The sequence below is a fragment of the Protopterus annectens genome, chromosome 9.part0 (genome assembly GCF_019279795.1).
Source record: "Protopterus annectens isolate FY-2018-M chromosome 9.part0, PAN1.0, whole genome shotgun sequence".
Taxonomy (NCBI): domain Eukaryota; kingdom Metazoa; phylum Chordata; order Ceratodontiformes; family Protopteridae; genus Protopterus; species Protopterus annectens.
Window position 1 is genome coordinate 660,663,243 of NC_056743.1, and position 19,950 is coordinate 660,683,192.

Genomic DNA, 19,950 nt, shown 5'->3' on the forward strand with positions numbered 1-19,950 from the left:
TGATTATCCTAATTTCAACACTGCAAATCTCACCAAAGCCAGTTTTATTTGCATTAACAATGATTTTGATCTTATTTTTCATATCTCCTGAAAACACTCCAATTATTCACAACATTTAACCTTCTAGCTTCTTAATACCTCAATATTAAAAAAAAACATTAATATAGACTTCAGTTCTATCTTTCCTGCTAAAATGCAACCACAATAGACCAAATGGCCGACATTTTTATTCAGACCCACATTTCTTAACCTCTCCAGATAATATTAAAGCCATCCTTGGACCCCTACAAGCTTTAGCAGAAAAAACTACTCCAACATTTAAATAATGCAGACATCCTTAAAAATAAATGAATAATTTCTAAAAAATGTTTGTCTAGTTGAAAGGTAGTAATAAACCAAAATCATCTCCTGAAAAACGTGGAATTTAAGGAAAGCAAGGATTTTTTTAACAAGTGGCATTGAATCTTTTTTGCCATTTGATTCCTTATATACCAAGAGTTTTTCAGTCACCTCCTTTCAAGTTCAGTGTAACAAAATCAGTAAGAAAAATACTTTAAAATCCTTACAAATAAGGAATGTAAGTAAAGGGTATTTGTTTACACTTCATTATGGCATTAATGTGCTCAGAAATATTCTGGTTTTAATGTCTGTCTGTCTTTCCAGGTATTTCTGTTAAGAACTTCCTGAAATTGGATTCGGTTAAATTAAGGGATGACTGTTTGTATATGGATTGTTGGGTACATCATGTGACTGCTTTTTTTACTTTTAATATTTTCAACTTTTGTTCTGAAGAAATCAGTGACTTATCATGAAAATGTGATACTTTTTTGATTTAAACTATAAACAAGACCCACTGGAACAATTCCTGCATATGCATTACATAGATGTTGTTGCAATAGCTTTTTTTCTGGTATAAACATAATAAACATCCTTCTATTCCAACTTCACAGGCACAATTATATTCTCACAGCAGTCCAACACAAAGAATAGATGGAGAAACATTCATCCTATCCAGGCATTCCTGGAACTTATAAATTATTACCTAAGCCAAATTTCTGTCCATGACCTAACAAATGGCTAGCAGACTGCAATCATCTTCAGATGATACCCGAACTTACACAAGATCAAATCTAAAAACTGTCAACCCTTTCCAAGTCAATTTTCTAGGCAAATTCCTTGACATTTCAGTCATGCTACCATGTCTGATTACTTTTTCATCACATTCCAAATTAAAAATCTTTAAACTATCCAAAAGCAATAAAAAATTCCTTCAGAAAAAATCTATACTAAACTTCCAAAAGTCCTACCATGTTCTCTCAAAATCCCTGTAGAGCTGCTTATACTATTAAATTCATGCCACTCACACAGTAGAGCAAAGTATTCTAGTCCAACTACACAAAGCAAAGCAAACCAAAACAGGTGGCTGACTAATGTACTAAATCAACTATTAAAATGCAGGGATGAAGCCTGGGCCATATGGGAAATAAACAGCTCTATAGATTACAGAAATAGATTTATATTACTACCTAGTCTGGTTAAGGATTTCATTGGAAGACATGAAGCCAGTTTCCTCCACAAAAACAGCAGTCATCCTAAAAATCCCTCCAAAACGAACTAATCAATTCAGAAGCTGATTATTTAAAAAAAAAAAAACATCCACATCTAAATCTTAAGGTCTCATTTCATGCAAACACCTTCTCATTGAATTTAATTAATTATATCTAGTTCTCACACCTCCCCCCAGTCCTGTGGAATTCATTGCATCATTTTATTTCAAGAAAATCAAATCTAAGGCTAGTAAAATTTGCCTAACAAAACACAATTGGCCTCCCCAATGGATGCAGACAATTTATGTGCCTGGCTTATTAAGGCCTGTTCTGAGTATATCATTACCAGCTAAAACATGTTTAAAAATTGCCCATATGTCAAAGCTCATTCCCTAACATTCTGGGAAAATACAGTTATTAGTTCCATTCAGATACCAACCCCATTAGTCTTCTGGAAATAATACATTTAAAATCATACAGGTTATTACCAGATATTGGAATATCCATCAAACTGCAAGTTTGATTACAGAAAAGGAAAAACAATTGTATAGACTTTTATATGGTAAAAAATATACAACCTTATACTTATAAGTGGTCTCATCAATACACTATGAAATGTGGCTCATTCTGATGCAGTAACTTTTCTCACTGCATGAATCTATAGCACTAAATGTTTTCTCTCTGATAATAATACTAAAACAATTGAAATCAGACACCTAATAAATAGGTACCACCTCTTGGATGATATATATTCTGGCATGTGATTGCAGGTCTTTATACACTGGATAGATTTCAAGACCACTAAAACAATACATTTCATTACATTTAAGTGGCATCAACTGCAATAGGGAGTGTAACCCTTTTTTTAAAACATATGAGAACTCATAGTAATGCAACATAACCAATCACTGGAATCGATACTTTACTGAGGATATAAAGGAACTTTATTCGGTTGCCTTACTTGGTGGCCTGTAACATCTTGAACCAAATGAGACAGTTTGATTTTAGTGCTGACTATTTTCAGAATTGGTGTTATTACTTATTAAAGTATGAAGACACTTTGTGGAAAATATATATTTCAGTGTTTGTTTTAATTTTGCAGGATATGCAGATAATACCTATATATATATATATATATATATATATATATATATATATATATATATATACACACACACACACATATATGGCACATTAATTATGATTACTTTAAAGTTGACTGCCTGTTTTGTTGGCAACACATTGGTTAAAACAAAAAAGAAAAAAAAAGAGATGGTAACCAATTGTGTGAGTTGCTACACTACCAGATCTGGAGTTGGGGAGTTTGCAGTATTGTCCAATTTTGGTAGTTGGAATATATAATTAGCAGGGAGAGTGGGAGGTACAGGGTGAAAACATCATTTTCTTCTTGTTGCATGTTCCAACCAACTGTTTTTTTATGTCAACATTACCAGCATCAGCATGTGCATCTTTCAGCTATATTAAGTGTGTATATATATATATATATATATATATATATATATATATATATATATAAAAGGGTTCTCTTTACGGTATTGAAATGCATACAGTTGAACATCTGCTCTGGTGGATTGGATTGATGCTTAATAGATCAATCTATGTAACTATTTGATCTTGTGCATTTCCTTTAGTTTAGAAGTGTCTAAGTGACTTTTTCTGTTAGATTCACTTAAAATTTTGTTTTAGCAGTGTAAGTCAGTGTTTTCTTTAGAAGTCATTTACATTTTTCTGTTTTTTTTTTTTTTTTTTTTTGTAGTGCAGGCAAATCTTTCCTTTAGATTCATTTAGATTAATTTTAGATTCCAGTGCTGTTGGTGTTCTGTGGAAGATGAAACACAGTCGGTTATGGGACATAGAATTTTTCCTCTCTACTGTGAAATCCTGGCACTGATATAGTGATGGAGTGGGAGTGTGTGGTGGGGGTTTGCCCCTACTAAGACACTGTTGAGATATATATATATATATATATATATATATATATGTCTACTTGATATGATCGACATTTCACAATGTCAAAACCCATATGGCCGAGACCATCTGATCGACATTTGAAATGTCGAACATACAAGTAGACCAAATAAAAAAGAAAAAGCTAACCTGAAAGATGCTAACATGGGAACTATGCCCCTTGCACCCCCCCTGTGGGAGGCTCTGCCCCCACCCCCCAGTAAATTTAATATACCAACTTAGAGATCGTATTACAGTGAAGAAATGGAAATCTTTCCATTCTGCACTGTTCGGAGATGTCGGTTCCCCATGGTCGACATTTCAAATGTCGATCATATTGTCTCGATCATATGGGTTTCGACATTGTGAAATGTTGACCATGTGAAGGAGACCCATATATATATATATATATATATATATATATATATATATATATATATATTTATAGTCTTCAATAATAATCAATCTTGCACTGCTATGGATATTGTAAAATATAGGAATGAGATATACAAGTGTAAAAAAATAAAAATTAAATGGCTAACTAACTAAATACATGGATAGAGGTGCTGATACTTAAACCCACATATTTTATTACATACATTAATCTAGTTTGAGGCTGCTTGTTAATTAAAAATTTAATTTCATTAAATAAAAGGAACATGTTGAATTAGGTAAGCCATTGAGAAGGCAAGTTGGATAAGAACATACAATTTCATTCTTGCTTGTTTTGTGCACAAATGCAAGAAAAGATTTTTTTCCAGTAAGTTTTATTTATTTCATCAACACAAAAAAGGAACTATTTATATTGTTCTATAAATAGCATATAAGACATATATTAGATAACTCTTATTGACTTGACATGTATCATACATTTTCTTAATCACATTTAATTGACTATTTCATCTATACTTTCCGAAAAGCAATTTCAGTTTTTCCAATATTTAAAGTTTGTTTTTTTATGTTTATTTTATTTTATTTTTTTTACCAATAGCTCTGAGTTTACTAGAACATATTTGCTTATGCTTATGGACTTACAACAGTTGCTTCTTATAGCTGAGGTGACAGAGGATATTGTGATGCATTTATACAGCCAAAAAAGGGAGTATTAGCCAATAAGAGTGACTCAAAGTATACATCTATCAGCTTATAAGGTCTTAAACAAATCCTGGACATCTTTCCAGTGTAATTAATCATTCTCATGTTGAAAGAGTATATGTTACTACTCAGTTTTCAATATTTTCTTACAACATCCACCAAGCTGCTTTACTTGTTTTTCATATTGTTAATTCTACAAAGTGTAAGATATATCTCTGTATATATTATAATTTGAACAATTTCCAGAAAATATGAGTTGTTAGTCCAACAGATTTGAAGGTCAAGTCTTATTATCTACTTATTTTAGGCCACATGGCTTAATGTAATTCCAGTACCTATAATTTATATTTACTTTTATTCTAAAATTAATGTATGTAATTTAGGCAATGAAGACTTTATGTATCCATTTCCATTAATAAACATGGAAAAATGCTCCAAAAGTTTTTGATACCTTTTTTCAATTTATGTCATTAAAGTTTTACTTTCCACAATTTTTAATCTCATACTGTAAATCAAAACCAAGTTTGTGTGTTCTAGTTCATAGTTAGACATAATCCCAGTTGTTATAATATCTGCACCATTTAAATATCTTGACCAGGCTATGAGAGTATTATGTTTTAATTCTAACTTTGTATTATATTACTTTCAATAAATAGCCATATGTAGGCAACTGGAAATATAGATGCAACTCACTTTTAACATTGGAATACTTACAAATATAATTTCTAAATGTGTTTAGTAATATATTACTATAGTATGAATTTATTAATCTGTTGCAGAGACCATTTTTTATAATCCATAAAAATGTATTGTTTATAATGTCTAAAGAGAGAAAAACAGATTTTAATGTTCAATAAGTACTTAAAGCAGCATGCATTAATTTCCACTGAGTTTCATAATGACTAATTAGTACCTGGCAGAACTTTAAATACTAGGACAACTAGTTGGTCCCTTATTCTGTATTTTAATATGATTTACATATTTTTTTAGTGTCTTTATGGATACTATAGAATGTTTACTATATTATTTATTTTTAATTATTTATTTTCAACGTATTAAGGCATTTGAGTGAATAATATATAATATTTTGGTACTAATGTCATTTTGATAAGCATTAGACCATCTTCAATGGAAAAACATATTCCATTAATATGTAATATTTTTACGTTCATCAACTAAGTTGTTACAGTTTTTTTTTTTCTATAATAGAATCTACATTGTCTATGATTCATAAGTATCTAACACAAGATTTTATTGATCCAAGTCTATAATTATTTAATTTTGAATAATTAAAAGTCTCTCTTATCATTGTTAATTTCTTTTTTAGAATTTTTTAAAAGAATTTAGCTGAGACATGTATCACTTTAAATAAGTAGTTTATATCTCCAACTGGCAATAGAATATCATCATGAAATATTTGTATTCTGGAATGATATAATTCATTTATATTAAAGTTTTCAATTGTAGTATTACCAATAATATAATTTGCAAATGATTCTATTACTAGTACAAATAACAGTGGGAAAGAGAGCAACCTTGTTTTGTTTTATTATTTTAAAACCAACTGACAAAAAGGATCCAATTTTAATATATGCTTTCAAACGTTTATATGAATTCTCTAATAGAATACATTTTTAAGGAAGTCCATATGGGTATAAAGAATTAAATATATATGTTTAATAAACTGAATAAAATGTCCTTTCCAAACTTATAATTGCCAGTGTAGCATGTTCATAGTCATAGTTCTTTTAATATTGGCCTTTGTTTGCTAATATATTGTAAAATCAATTTGATATTTATTTATCAGGCAGTTAATTATTTTAATCTGTCTGAAGTAATGCCTTTTCACTCTGAAGGTGTGTTGCTACGTATTTGTCTGTAGGTTAGTACTCTAAACACAGCTAGATATCTGGTATTCAGCAAAAAGCGTATAGTTTCACAAATTTATGGGACACACAGAGTTTCTGCAGGCAGAAATACAATCTTATTTAGACCCACTGACAGAAGATTGTACAAAAGCTTGTGGAGAAGTGAGGGAGGTAAAGCCTTGATAGTAACTCTGTGCCATGAGAGATGACCATCTTAGCCATCATTCTGATTCAGCCCATTATATCACTGGAGGACAATGCCTTGAGATATGGATGGTAGGTAGACATTTCATCTGCACTGATATATCATATACATCTTTATCGTCCAATACATTGCTTACTGTATAAAAAAAAAATCTTACCAGCATGGGCAGTCTGGTGCTGTTTTGGGCTTCCCTTTATGTCAGAAGGAAAATATTCTGTGTTTCCTAGGAAAAGAAACAGACTTGGATTTATGCAGCTATTTAGCATGGTATATTCAAAAAATGTACAGTAAGATAAAAGAAATAATCTAATAGTAGAAATTAGTAATGACTGATTGTTGGAGGAGGGATAGTCCACAAAAGCCACCTGAACATAAATTCATACCTTGTGAGCTCTTACGCATTCTCTTTATTTCTGCCCTACTCACTTTCTCCCACACCATCCATATTTAAGTATTACAATAAGTATTCCTCATGTTAAATATATTTATAAGATAAAAGAACATACTTTTATTATGGTTAAAATTCATAAGCATTATGCATCATAAAGAAGGGCTAGCTAGAATAACATATAAAAACTCTTTGTGATTTATTAAAACCTGGTAAACAATAGGAAAGACAAAGTTAAATTTTACCCCACTCCTGATAATGTGGAAGATCAACCCCTTACAATGGGGAAGATAATAAAGTTAATTTCATCCCACTCCTGACAACAGGAAAGATAATAAAATTAAATTCACCCCACTTGTGACACTGGGGAAAATAATAGTTAAATTTCATCCCACTCCTGATCACATGATACATATAAATGCACTGGAGTAGTGGTTGGTCCCAATGGTGTAACCTGCAGGAGTCTGACTGCATACAATTTGATAATGCTATGTTTGGAAGTGTAGTGATTCTGCCTTCCCTGCTGACATTTTGTTTAGCATACAGATCTGAAAATAAATAAATAAAATACTCTCCTTCACATAGTAGCAAAAAAACATTCTGGCAACACAGCTCCATACAGTGCAGCCAAGCCTGCTACAATACTTGTTCTACCATCAACACAATGATGCTTGCAAGCTCAGACAGCAACAACCCCTCTGATTATAGTACAGTTGATATGATCCTTGCTTCACTGTCATGCCTACATAGTGAAATATTTTTATGAATCACTCCTAGTCAAGGCTATGGAGCAGAGTGCATCAGGAAAATGCAGTTTAGGTAGCTAGAATGTGCCTAAGTATTCATTGTGATTACTTTGCAACATATTATATACCTTATTAAACTGCCTTCATGAACTTCCCTTCTGTAACATTTGTCAGCATTGTAAGGTTAGTGTAGACAATATCATCATGGTATAACTCTCTCCTTTTTTAAATGTCTTTTTGGGTCTTTAGACTCATGTGACTATCAAGTCTTTTTGGCTAGAGGCACTAGGTACAGAAACAGAGACTCAGAGACTGAAGTAACTCACCCATGCTTCTGAACAATGAGGATTTAGCCATCCCTCCCACTGATAGTTTAGAAGCATGGACACTTCACTAGGGTAATATTAAAGACCTGAAAATCTAGTTGTAATGTAAAATGCTGCTTGGCAAGTGAATTATGTTATTTGGACTTCTACCCTGAGTGTTTTATCACATGGCTTCTGACGGGTAGCATCAGTGCTGCAGACTAGGTTACCCCTCAACCCCCACCTGCTCCAAGATAAGTCAGTTTCACTTTCTCATTCCCAACTCCTCTCACAGGTGGTTCTTCCAGTGTATAGGTCAGGTATTGGGTCATGGGTAAAGGCTTCTATGCTGTGGAGGTGGCCTGATATAGGACTTGCAAAAAATGATTCCCTATAAAGTATACAAAATAAAAATAAATCAAACTACAACCGAAAACAAAAGAAAAATGTACCTGGCATGTCACTCAGCTACTTCAAAACACAAACAACTCGTTTTTTTTAATTTCAGTATTTGCTGTAAATGGCAAAACCTCCTGTGCCTTCCACATAGTAGGGCACTGCCTCCTATATCCCATTACTTATTATAAACAGCTTTGAAGTTTCTGCAGCTCAGTGTATATGATAAATCCCCCTGTATCAATCTCCCTTAATAAAATGTAGCTTAGGGGATGGAATAAATTCCCCCATATCAATCCCCTTAATAAATATACCCACAGGAGTACATTACTCAGGTGAGCACTATCTCTTTGAATTTTTGATTTTCTGCAAGCAGGCTGAAAATTCAACCTTAGGTGTCTGAAAGTTGAATTTATTCCCTACCACAATATGTCTACTGGTGAGAAAACTGAATGAATTTTTGGCTATTTTGGTCATTCATAAAACTTGCTTTTGACTAACTGACCTGCTTTTCAGGCAGTTTTATATATTGCATACTTTACCACCATATAAATGTCATACTACCACAGATGCAAACTTCCAGATGACTTTCTTCTTTTTTAAGCCCATCTAAGCTCATAACTGTTGTACTACTCATATACATTACTGAGCTGTACAATATGTCTCAACTAGGTCATGCTATGTATCAGCTATGTTTTCTTTTATACTGCTTTTAACTTTGTCCATTTATGAGAAAAATTTGTTGCATAGTGTCGAAACCTGACTCAAGTTGCCTAGGCTTGTATCAGAATAATGTGAACATACTACACATAATGGCCTGGATTGTGGATGTTTCTTTGTGCTGTGTTTCCTTACGTGCCCATTGCTCATTGCTGAGAAGCATGAGTCGAGAAGGGTCTGTGACTTCTAACCATGGACGTATTGTAATAACTGTATACCAGCTACATACTCGACCATATCTTACCATAGTTATCAAATGAACATTTGCATATTTTTGAAACATTAAAGTGTCAGTTAAGTAAAGGAGGTAAAATAAATATATGTTTTTAGTTTATGTTGATGAAAATAATCCCTGCACCCAAGATGAATGTAGTTTGACATGAATATAGTTATATCTAACATGGTGGTTACTAGGTAATCGCAGACCACCCCAGAGGTGTCCTAAGGCCCAGTGCCACAGCCAGAGGGACTCATTGTACATGGAAGATATGATATTCCCCAGTAATGTCCACTCTGATGGGTATTAATATATCTGCAAAACAGGATGTGTTATTTCACTTCTTTTCTATGTTCATTTTTATTATAAATAATCTTAATTGTATTTTCCCCATGTATACCTGCATTTTTTGCTGTGCTAAAGAATGTCTGACAAGTAAGGAGCTATCAAAGTAAGTGTTCCATATGGTGCATGCTTTGCTGAGTACAGCACAATCCTTCTTTTCTTTTGTTTTTTAAGAGTGAAACTGGTCTTGTATCCTCACTCAGCAGTGGTTGCTTTGACTGTTACCAGTATGCACTTCAGTATTAATAACAATTTAGCACATGCAATTATAACCTGAATGAAAGATTCATATAAATGCACAGCACTAGGAAGCTGCCGTTGTCATAAGGATCCCGGAAACAAGAGGAGTAATCTCAAATATGGACATTGAAAGAACTACCAAAGATAGGCGAAAAGCAAGTCTGAAATGTTTACTTCCCTTGCTCAGACAGGCTTTTTTGTTACTATAAATGCACTTTTAATTCAAAGTCATGCATCTGGAGTGTTTCTCCCCAGGCCTTTGCTGAAAATTTGCTTTGTTCCATGTCGGACCTTCCTGGTAAACAAAATTTAAATAAATAAATAAATACAAATATAATTTGCTTATTTATTATGTTACATGTAATCAGTCTGTGCTATATCACTGCTTATGTTATGCAGTAATAATAAAATAGTACTGATGTCTTCACAGCTAGATATTGCAATTTTAATTGTAAGAGGCAACTGTCTCATCAAACCCTGCATGTTAATTAATGTAAGTAACTCTGTTATTGTTGCGGCAAAAGGTTTTAGTTACAAATCTGCCTTAAAAATTTAAATTACAGTTTTGTCAGGCTTTAGATTTAGTACTATAAGTATAAACTCTTGTTTTGCAGTTTATCCTTGTATATTAATGCACCACTTTGAAAGTCTACCTCAACATTGAGTGTTTTTTTTTTTTTTACAATCTTATTTTTAAAAGGTAAATAAATGTTCTTGTTTGGGGTTTTCGGATAGATACTTTGTCTAACTTTTGTTTAATAGTGCCTTTATAGACATGCCACTCTATAATGGTACACTAGATTTTGATGTTGTCAACTTACTTAGGAACAGGTGAAATTGGAGTCACTGCATTATTTTTAAAATTATTTGAGAAGGTCAACAATTATGTTGCAGTTGTGTAATTATGCTTGGTTCTTGCATATGTACAACTTTTTTTCGTAAATACTTGTAAATATTAAGTCTAATTTTTATGAAATGGAACAATTACATTCACGTGCATGGAGTCCAATTCATGACTATATTGAACATCATCAGTAATCCAAGAGGGACTTTTCATAATATTAGAAATATTAGTTACAGAACATTCCATGATAGATATTAGTAATACCATGAGTAATGCAGTGGGATGAGAGTGAAGGGGGGTGAATCCCAGAAAAGCACAGAATCTCTGGAAAGGCCAGTTACTGTAACTCTGCTTGTAGCTTTATAGTGTAAAGCGTAATTGAGTGTGGTCAGCATTACATATAGCCAAGACATGAGAGTGGGTTTGCTATATGATGTTAAGGTTAATTGCCCTCCGGTTATTATTATTTTGGACAGCAGTGTGGACTGAAAGATGACAGCACCTGACCGAGCATGTGACAATGGTGCAGAAAACTTGCAGCCTTACACCATGCCTCAAGTTTCATTTCATAATTCTTTCAGGAGGAATCATTTTTGATGATGTATGTGAGTGGTATTTTGCACTGAACTGCAAAAACAAGTACTGCATGATTCAGGAGGTGGGAAGTCACATATGGTATACTGAAAACTGGTGTGGAAATATTGAGAAATGGTAAAGTTTTCCAGCCAGACTTTGAAATTATGTTTTTGTGCAAAATGTTGCAATGCCTTATAGCTAGCATCTAAAAGCTGCTTAGGTGTGTGTGTGCATGGGGCCCACCACTGAATGTCTAAAATGCCTGCATATCTGTCATCCATCATTCTTTTGAGGCTGTTATAATTCATGGCACTTCTTCCAGTTATTTCATTATGTGACTGTCTATTAATCAAATACTCGATTACAAATACATGTATTCCTTCTGCTGTAAGGTGCTCATAATTAACATATGGCTAAAGCAAACATAATTCAGCTGAATAAGCCCCTGATTAACAGAATCAAATTTGCATGTTGTTCTTAGCCTTAGTCATGCCACAGTGAGGCAGCAGGTAGTTATTTATTTATTTATTGATTGTAGCAATCCTTTCTTACAGCATTTGTTCTCTAGTTTTTTTCTTAAACTGGATGCCTATTGTGTTCATTCTAAATGCCCTGCTTGCCTGTCTATATAGATTTTTTTGGTGTGCTTCTAAATTGTGTGTGTGTGTGTGTGTATATATATATATATATATATATATATATATATATATATATACATACACACACACACACACACACACACACACACACACACATATATATATATATATATATATATATACATACATACACACACACATACACACACTCATATATATATATATATATATATATATATATATATATATATATATATATACACACACACACACACACATTCATATATGTATATTGGGCCATGTGCATGTGTGTGTGTTTGTGTGGGCATCTGTATCAATTCTGCAGCAGTCCTGAATCCTTTACAAGAATGAGTCTCTAACTTAGGCCAAATGAATTCTAGGAAAGAATCTGGGACCCCTATTGCCTTAAATGGGACAAAGTAGGTATAGGAAAATAAGTTAGCAAAATGAGTCATAAGTAACCATAGCGGGACAAACACTAACACAGACACTTTAGTTTAATATCCCTGTTTATTTTTGTTTGCATTTTACTCCCATAATTCTTTTGCCACTGTATTCTTGAAACTAATTATTTTAAATTCCTAATTTGCCTTAGATATTGCAGAGAAATCACTTAGTATTTAAGTGTAGCAGTACTTTACTCAGCCTTATAAACTCAAAATGTCAGTTTTGTTAGACTTCTTGATTGTACACAAAAGAAATCTGCAGAAAAGAATGTAAAGCTGAAGAAATGAGGTTAAAAGTGGAAATGTGTAAGGATATAGTACTACTCATGTTGTGCTTTGTTACAAAAAAAGAGAAGAAAACTATTATACAGATGATTAAAAGTATATGAGTCACTCAGCAAATAGAGCAGGAAGTTTAAATATAAATCATTTTGGCTGTTTGACTTCCTGTTCCTTTTGTTTGAGTTTTTGTCTCTAACAATAATCAGGAAATAAGAGAGAGAAACAAAAGTGAAAAAGACATTGAGTTCATCATACAGAAGCCTGATTTGCAAAACTATGTTTTTGATAATCATGTTAATACTGTACCAGTTTTGAGGATTGCTGATTTAGATATTATTAGAATGTTATTAAACTTTCAAATCAAGGTGATCCTCGAGGTCAAAGGACAGAGATGGAAGTGAAACTAATATGAATTATGTGAATCTATATTCATCTGCATGTTACGTGGAAGTAAAAGATATGTTTCACTCCTCACTAAAATACATATTTTATGCTGCTGTGTCTTTCGCCACAGCGGAACTCCGATCCGCTAATGATTGGCAGTAGATTTTTACGTGCCGAGTTGCCATCTCTGATGCACCAACCTTCAATGAAGGTATGCCCATTCATGCATGTCTCCACACAGAAGACGCTTTAGCTGAGAATCGAACAGGACAACGTCTTACTGTGAGGCGACAACGCTATAATGTTTGTAAATGATTAACACAGATTTATTTAAAAGCATACACATTTCTCCGCCTGATAAAACATTTCTATAGTTTGTTAACCATAAAAGCAAAATTGAAAATAGCATGTTTATGGTTTACAGTTTTGTATATTGTAAGTGAATATTAATTCAGGTATAAAAAAATCCATTAGAAAGCAGAGATATGAAATAAATTGCTACTAATTTTAAGTCTGGGATCCAGTTAGCATGAAATTGCTACTAATTTTAAGTCTAGGATCTAGTTAGGATAAGGTCCATTTGGAAGGGTAAGTGCTGAGTACCTGAATGACTGCAAGAGTGAAGTGGATGAACTGGGAATAGATGTTTGGCTGCTCTGAGGAACTGGGGTTAGATGTTTGGCTGCTCTGAGGAACTGGGGTTAGATGTTTGGCTGCTCTCAGGAACTGGGGTTAGATGTTTGGCTGCTCTCAGGAACTAGGGTTACATGTTTGGCTGCTCTCAGGAACTAGGGTTACATGTTTGGCTGCTACTAAGTGATGCTTCAAAATGATGTACCTGACTGTGTGTGTGTATGTTGTGTGTGTGTGTGAGTGTGAGTGTGTGAGTGTGTGTGCACACGTACATGTGTGTTGCCTGTTAAAGAATTGTCTTAAATACCTGTGTATATCTTTAATAGTCTTGCATATAATGCTTTCCTAGAACAAGCTTCATCAAACTCTTATACAAATTCAGCATTGAACTTCATATTCTGCACATTCTCTTAAAACATTTTTTATTCTGCAAAGGTAACTTGCAAGTGTGGTTATTTTTAACACTGTTAACTTGTGAATACATTGTTTCTGAAATAGGTCCATTTTGATCAGTACACCTACCCATCTAGTTAGCAATAACTAAATAAATAATGTTTGGTTGAAAATCTGCTCTTGTATCTAAACTCTGAAGCCTCCAATAAGTGCCTCAGAAACATGTCTAATTTATCTTTTGGTACTACTCCAGTAGTCTTAAACCAAAATCTACCCCTAGCACTTGGGACTGTTATTTTTTTTATTTAAAACACAGTACAGTTATGTAAAGTTTCTGTGCTGGGCATATGTTTTACCCTTCTTCAGTTTGTAAAAATTAATCTTAGTTGGCCTGTTTTAACCATATTTAACAATGCAAAACATTCCTTCTTTTTTGTAACAGAGAATGAACATTCATAAATGATAACAGGTCTCAACACAAACCAGTTCTGGATGGATATTCCTATTTTCAAAAATGATTTACACCTTCACATGATGTTCTGAATAATTGTATCCATTCTCGAGATGCTTTCCTCTTTTCAAGTTTGATTTTTACATTCTCAAACTTTTCTGAATTCACCCAGTTTTGAAGATGTTTTAGCACACGGGAAATTAGACCACCTGACCAGCATATTAGTGACAACAATAATGCAATGGCACGGCAACTCTTTTTCAGAAATAAAAATAAATGACTTTGCAAGGTAGATTTTTGCAATAACATTCATTAAAGACTACAGATTTTATGTTGTGTTTTTGATAACACATTTATATTTATACACAGGTTTTATCACTCACACTTTTTAATCTTGTGTTTGGGTAATATCCTACATTCCCAGTTGGAATAAGTAGAGTTTTGTGTTATTCGGTTTGCACATTTTATGCTAATTAAGTTCCTAGCTTTTTGTCTAGATGTACCTACTTTTCAAGAGCTTTTTTTACCTATTTTTATGGGCCACAGGTTGACAGGTATTCAAATGACCTATCTCAGGCATAATCCTACTGATCTAATGTAAGCTCACTTGTGATATAGAAGTTTCAGTGTACTCTTTCTCTGCTGTTTGGAAGTCCAGTTAGCTATAAGAAAATATTGGTTGTATACCTGTATGCTTAAAGAACGTTATGGTACAAAATAGCTGCTTGACTTTACTTTACAGGTCTTGACTGAGAAGGGCCATCAGGTCAGGCTATCAACCAGATAATTAATCAATAGATCAATCAATGACTCTTTTTGTTAATCCAAAAAATTGAAATGTATATCATTTTGTAGGTTAAGGAAAAGTTGTGGTTGTAAATATGCAGATAACATTGTGTGAACATTTACTCACCACTAGATGTGTATGACGACGACTCTGGTTGTCTCACATAAGATGCTGTATTATCTAAATCAAAGCAGATGACAATATTAACAATTCTGTAGCACTAACACTGTTCTATGTACCAGATTCATGAATATAAAAGGAGAAAAGGAAGTAAATGTCAAGCAATATGACTTTTATCTATTTATATATCCATGAAATAATATAAATAAATTTTAATTCATTTAATAATGCACTTGCACATGTTATTGATAGGCAGAAACAGTATAAGCAGCTGTTGCAGAATGCAAAGTTTCAAAAGTAGAATATTCTTTATAAGATGAAATTGCCAGGAGGACTAACTTTTAAAACTTTTAAAAGAAGAGAAAAATAAATACAAAATATTTGTAAATTATTTTATCCTACAACCAAAGTATATAGACCATACACACTCCAGCCCTACAAAAGTATGTATCTATGTATTCATGCTTCTGTTTTTTGGTTCTACTGCTGTCTTGAATCCAAGTACTCAGTCATCTTGTCACCATGTAGACTGAGATTCGCCCTCAAACTTGAATATCAGTTCAGGAAGCAGTTGGTAAGGGATTAGGGGGTGGGATTGTACATTACGGCAATGATTGGAAAGGAAATTTAAATTCTGGGTGCAGCAGGGGAGTTTTTGGATTAAGGAGTTGAAGGGAAGTTTTAGATTTAGGGAGCAGGAAGGGATTTTTACATTTAGGGAGTGGGTTGGGAGATTTAGGGTTAAGGAGCATGAAGGGAGTTTTGGGGTAATGGAGTGAAAATGAGTTTTATGGATAGGGAGTAGGAAGGCAGTCTTAAGTTTAGAGAACAGAAAGAGAGTCTTAGGTTTGGGGTGCTGAATTAGAGTTTTAGGGTTTAAAAGCCATCAGGGAGCTCATATTTTGGAGGGGGGTAAGAGACTGAGGACATGGATTAGGAAATGGTTAAGAGTTTTAGGGTTAGAGTTCTGGCTCTGGTAGGCCTAAACAGTTTTATAGCATCGGGTATTGGGAGGCTAAACAGTTATGATATATTAGTCTAGTGGGAGTTAGAGCACTTACATTTTTAAGCAAGTGCCTGCAAGCAAGAGCACTTGTAGTAGAACCTATTTTTAATTTATTTAAGGATATAAAATGCTTAATCCTGAACATTGTACATTTAATGAATAAATACAATTAATGTTAGCAATTCAATAAAACAAGCCATATGAAACACTGCAGAAGAAAACAATTAAGTATTGTTAAAGTAATCAAATTTAATGGAGAAATGGATAGTGACTCAAATGCAAAAAAAAAAAAATACTAAATACTTAAACAAAACTGCTATGGTTATCAGTTGAATTAATACTTAAGCAGAACTGTTATGGCTAGGAAATCTTTTTTTTTTAATAATATTTCACTGACTACAGTGTTATAATTATTGCCATAATTACTTGATTTACTGGCCATTTTTCCAGTTGCTGAGGTTGCTATTACTATGGTAAAATGTACTAGACAGCCAAACTATCTAGTGGGATTTTACAGTGATTGCATGATAACATTGAATTGAACACAAAATGCCCAGTAGGTTATATTGTATCACGTGTGTGTGTTCATGTCCAGGTATAAGATAACTGGTTTTACCTAACAAAAGAGAGAGCACTACCATATTAGAAGCAAACTGTGATAAACACAAACAAGAAATGGTGGAAACCATCTGTGATAGGAAGACCTCCAGAGATCCTGCTGTACCAGTTACTAGAAAAACTTCAATACAAAGAGCCTCAGCTTTGTTTATCTGCTGACAACTGCTTTTTACCCAAGATTGTTTGCATACTAAGGTGTCTTGGAAATATCTGACTTAAAAATGGTCTTTTTTCCAACTGAAAATAAAGTATTTCAAATTATCATGCTGACCCACGTTGGATCACATACCCATATGATTCCCATATAATTATTTGTCCAAACACCAGATGTACTCAACCAAGCAGTGAGACAGTTATGGAAAATGCTTCCAGTTCTGCAGTATAAACAAGTCTACATCAAAGTACTTTTCCTTGTGGCAATTGTTGCTCCTGTGTTAATGTTGTGAGGTCTTTTCCCTTTTTTAATGGCATCTGTTTTGATGTTTTAGATAGATTTAACTGTAATTCTGAGGGCATTATTTATATTTTGAGATGCCCCTGTGATTTGTTTTACATTGGGGAAAGCAAATAAAAATGTAAAACTAGTTTACAGGAACATATTAGATATATTAAACATGGTAAAGTGGAGAGCCCTATTGCCCAATATTTTAAATCTTTCCATAACTCTGACTTTTCTGTTTTACAGGCTTCTGTTTTGGAGAAAGTTAGTAATGTTTTTGTTTTTTTTTACTGATGAAACGTTTAAAAATAAATTATTATATAAAGAATCTATATATTTTAAAATCTGGTACTCTGCCCCCTGGTGGTCTGAATAAGGAAATTAAATGGAATGTTTTACTTCAGTTTGTTTGTCTGATTGGATAATTATGTAATTGATTGTTTAGTTTTTTTGTATTTACATGATTGGTTTCAAGTGTTTGTTACTCCTGGAAGGCTTTTTAGATGAGGTGCTAGAGTGTTGTTTTGTATTTAATAAATTTGTGTCTGTTTTGCTGACCTTGTGGTCTGGCTTCATGCCCACTGAGTGGTGCACAGCTACAGTTATCCCATTCCACAAGGGGGAGCCACCTTGGATCCTGGGAACTACTGCCCCATCAGTCTGATGAGCCTGATCTGCAAGGCCATGGAAAGTATTATCATGGAACTTATAAACAAAGACATTGGCAACCTTCAAACACTGGACCCACCCAGTTTGGTTTCATGAAGAGCCGATCTTGTCTCCTGAACCTGATTGACTTCTTTGAATCAGTCTTCAGAGCTGTGGACAAGGGTAAGGCAGTCCACACAGCCTATCTGGTACTCACCAAGGCCTTCGACATCATCTCCCACTCTGGAATCATAGATAAACTTACTAAGCTGGGCATTAATCCCTACATCACTCGATGGGTTGCCAACTGGCTTACTGACAGAACCCACACTGTAAAAGTAGCCGACTCCAAATCCATCTCCAGACAAGTGACAAGTGGAGTACCTTAGGGTTCAGTCCTGGGACTGCTCTTGTTTGGCATCTACTTCTCTGAAGTACAACCAACATTAAGGGACTCTGGCTAACAAAGTTTGCAGATGACTGCAAACTGGGAGCCATTAATGAATCCCAAAATGATGTGGATATTCTACAAAAGGGCCTTACAGAAACAGATGGTTGGTGCCAGAGCCATGGGCTCAAGCTCAATGCCAAGAAATTTATAGTTATTATCTTCAGGAAAAAACATGTACCCGTGAAATACCACATAGGTGGCAGTACACTAAACACTGAAAGCGTGATAAGAGACTTAGGGACACAGGTGAACAGTGGTCTCACCTTCGATAACCACATTGCCTCAACAGTCAGGAAATCCTTCTATGTACCTTATCACTAAGGGCTTTTCATCCAGAAAAAAGGAGGTCATTGTCCCACTGTACTCATCCCTCATTAGACACATTATAGAATACAATGCCCCATTTGGTATGTACCTCTCAAGACATCTGCAACAATTGGAAAGGCCACAGAAATACCTCACTAAAAGAATCACAGGCCTAAAGCAGATGCCCTATGCTGACCATCTAAAAAAAACCTCCAGCTATACTCTCTGGCATATCGTCTACTCAGAAGTGATCTCTGCTTAACATACAAGGCCATGTCAAACCCAGAGCTCTTGGACATACTACACTTAAAGAAATCCAAATCCTTCAGAGCCACATGCTCCAGGAATCTAAACCTTGTCATCACAATGAACAAGACATGCTGGAGGGATAGGTTTCTGAACCAGAGACTCCCCAGACTCTGAAATAGACTACCCATACATATCAAGCAGAGCACCTCTTTGGCCCTCTTCAAAAGGAACCTTGAAAATTGGATGGGAGATAGGAAATTCATCCCGGGGCTCAAGTCAGTCACCCTGCTAGACAGGGGTCCATGGAAGTAAATATTGTGGGAAGAAATAGCCAGGGAGTTGTTATGGCTATGCTTGTATAGGCCCTAGGGCCGATAGCCTAGTACCAATCTATGAACCTATTCTATTTTATTTTTTTGTGATCAGTATTAATTGCTCTTAATGCCAGTGAACAGTCCTCCTTTGTTTAACTCAGATATTTAGAGAAGAAATCACTGATCATAGTCAAAGAACGCTTGATAGTTTTATTATAACTGGGAATGAAGGTAATAATGAACGTTTGGATGTAACTGGCAATATGAGAACTGTGCCTGCTCTTTGGGACAGAAGCATAACAAGAGAACAAGAGAATGGATAATCCATTCAATAATGTTGGTC

General features: G+C 34.1%; 1 long non-coding RNA gene across 1 annotated transcript in view; it reads right to left on the minus strand.

Annotated features, from left to right (window-relative positions):
• The window catches only part of LOC122810893, a 30,507-nt gene extending 14,869 nt beyond the window's left edge, over window positions 1–15,638 (minus strand). Inside the window, exons 1-2 of the long non-coding RNA XR_006366143.1 lie at window positions 15,583–15,638; window positions 6,841–6,906 (exon numbers count right to left, since the gene is read on the minus strand). This is a non-coding gene — a long non-coding RNA (uncharacterized LOC122810893). The remainder of the gene's footprint in view (window positions 1–6,840; window positions 6,907–15,582) is intronic.
• Window positions 15,639–19,950: the final 4,312 nt, after the last annotated feature.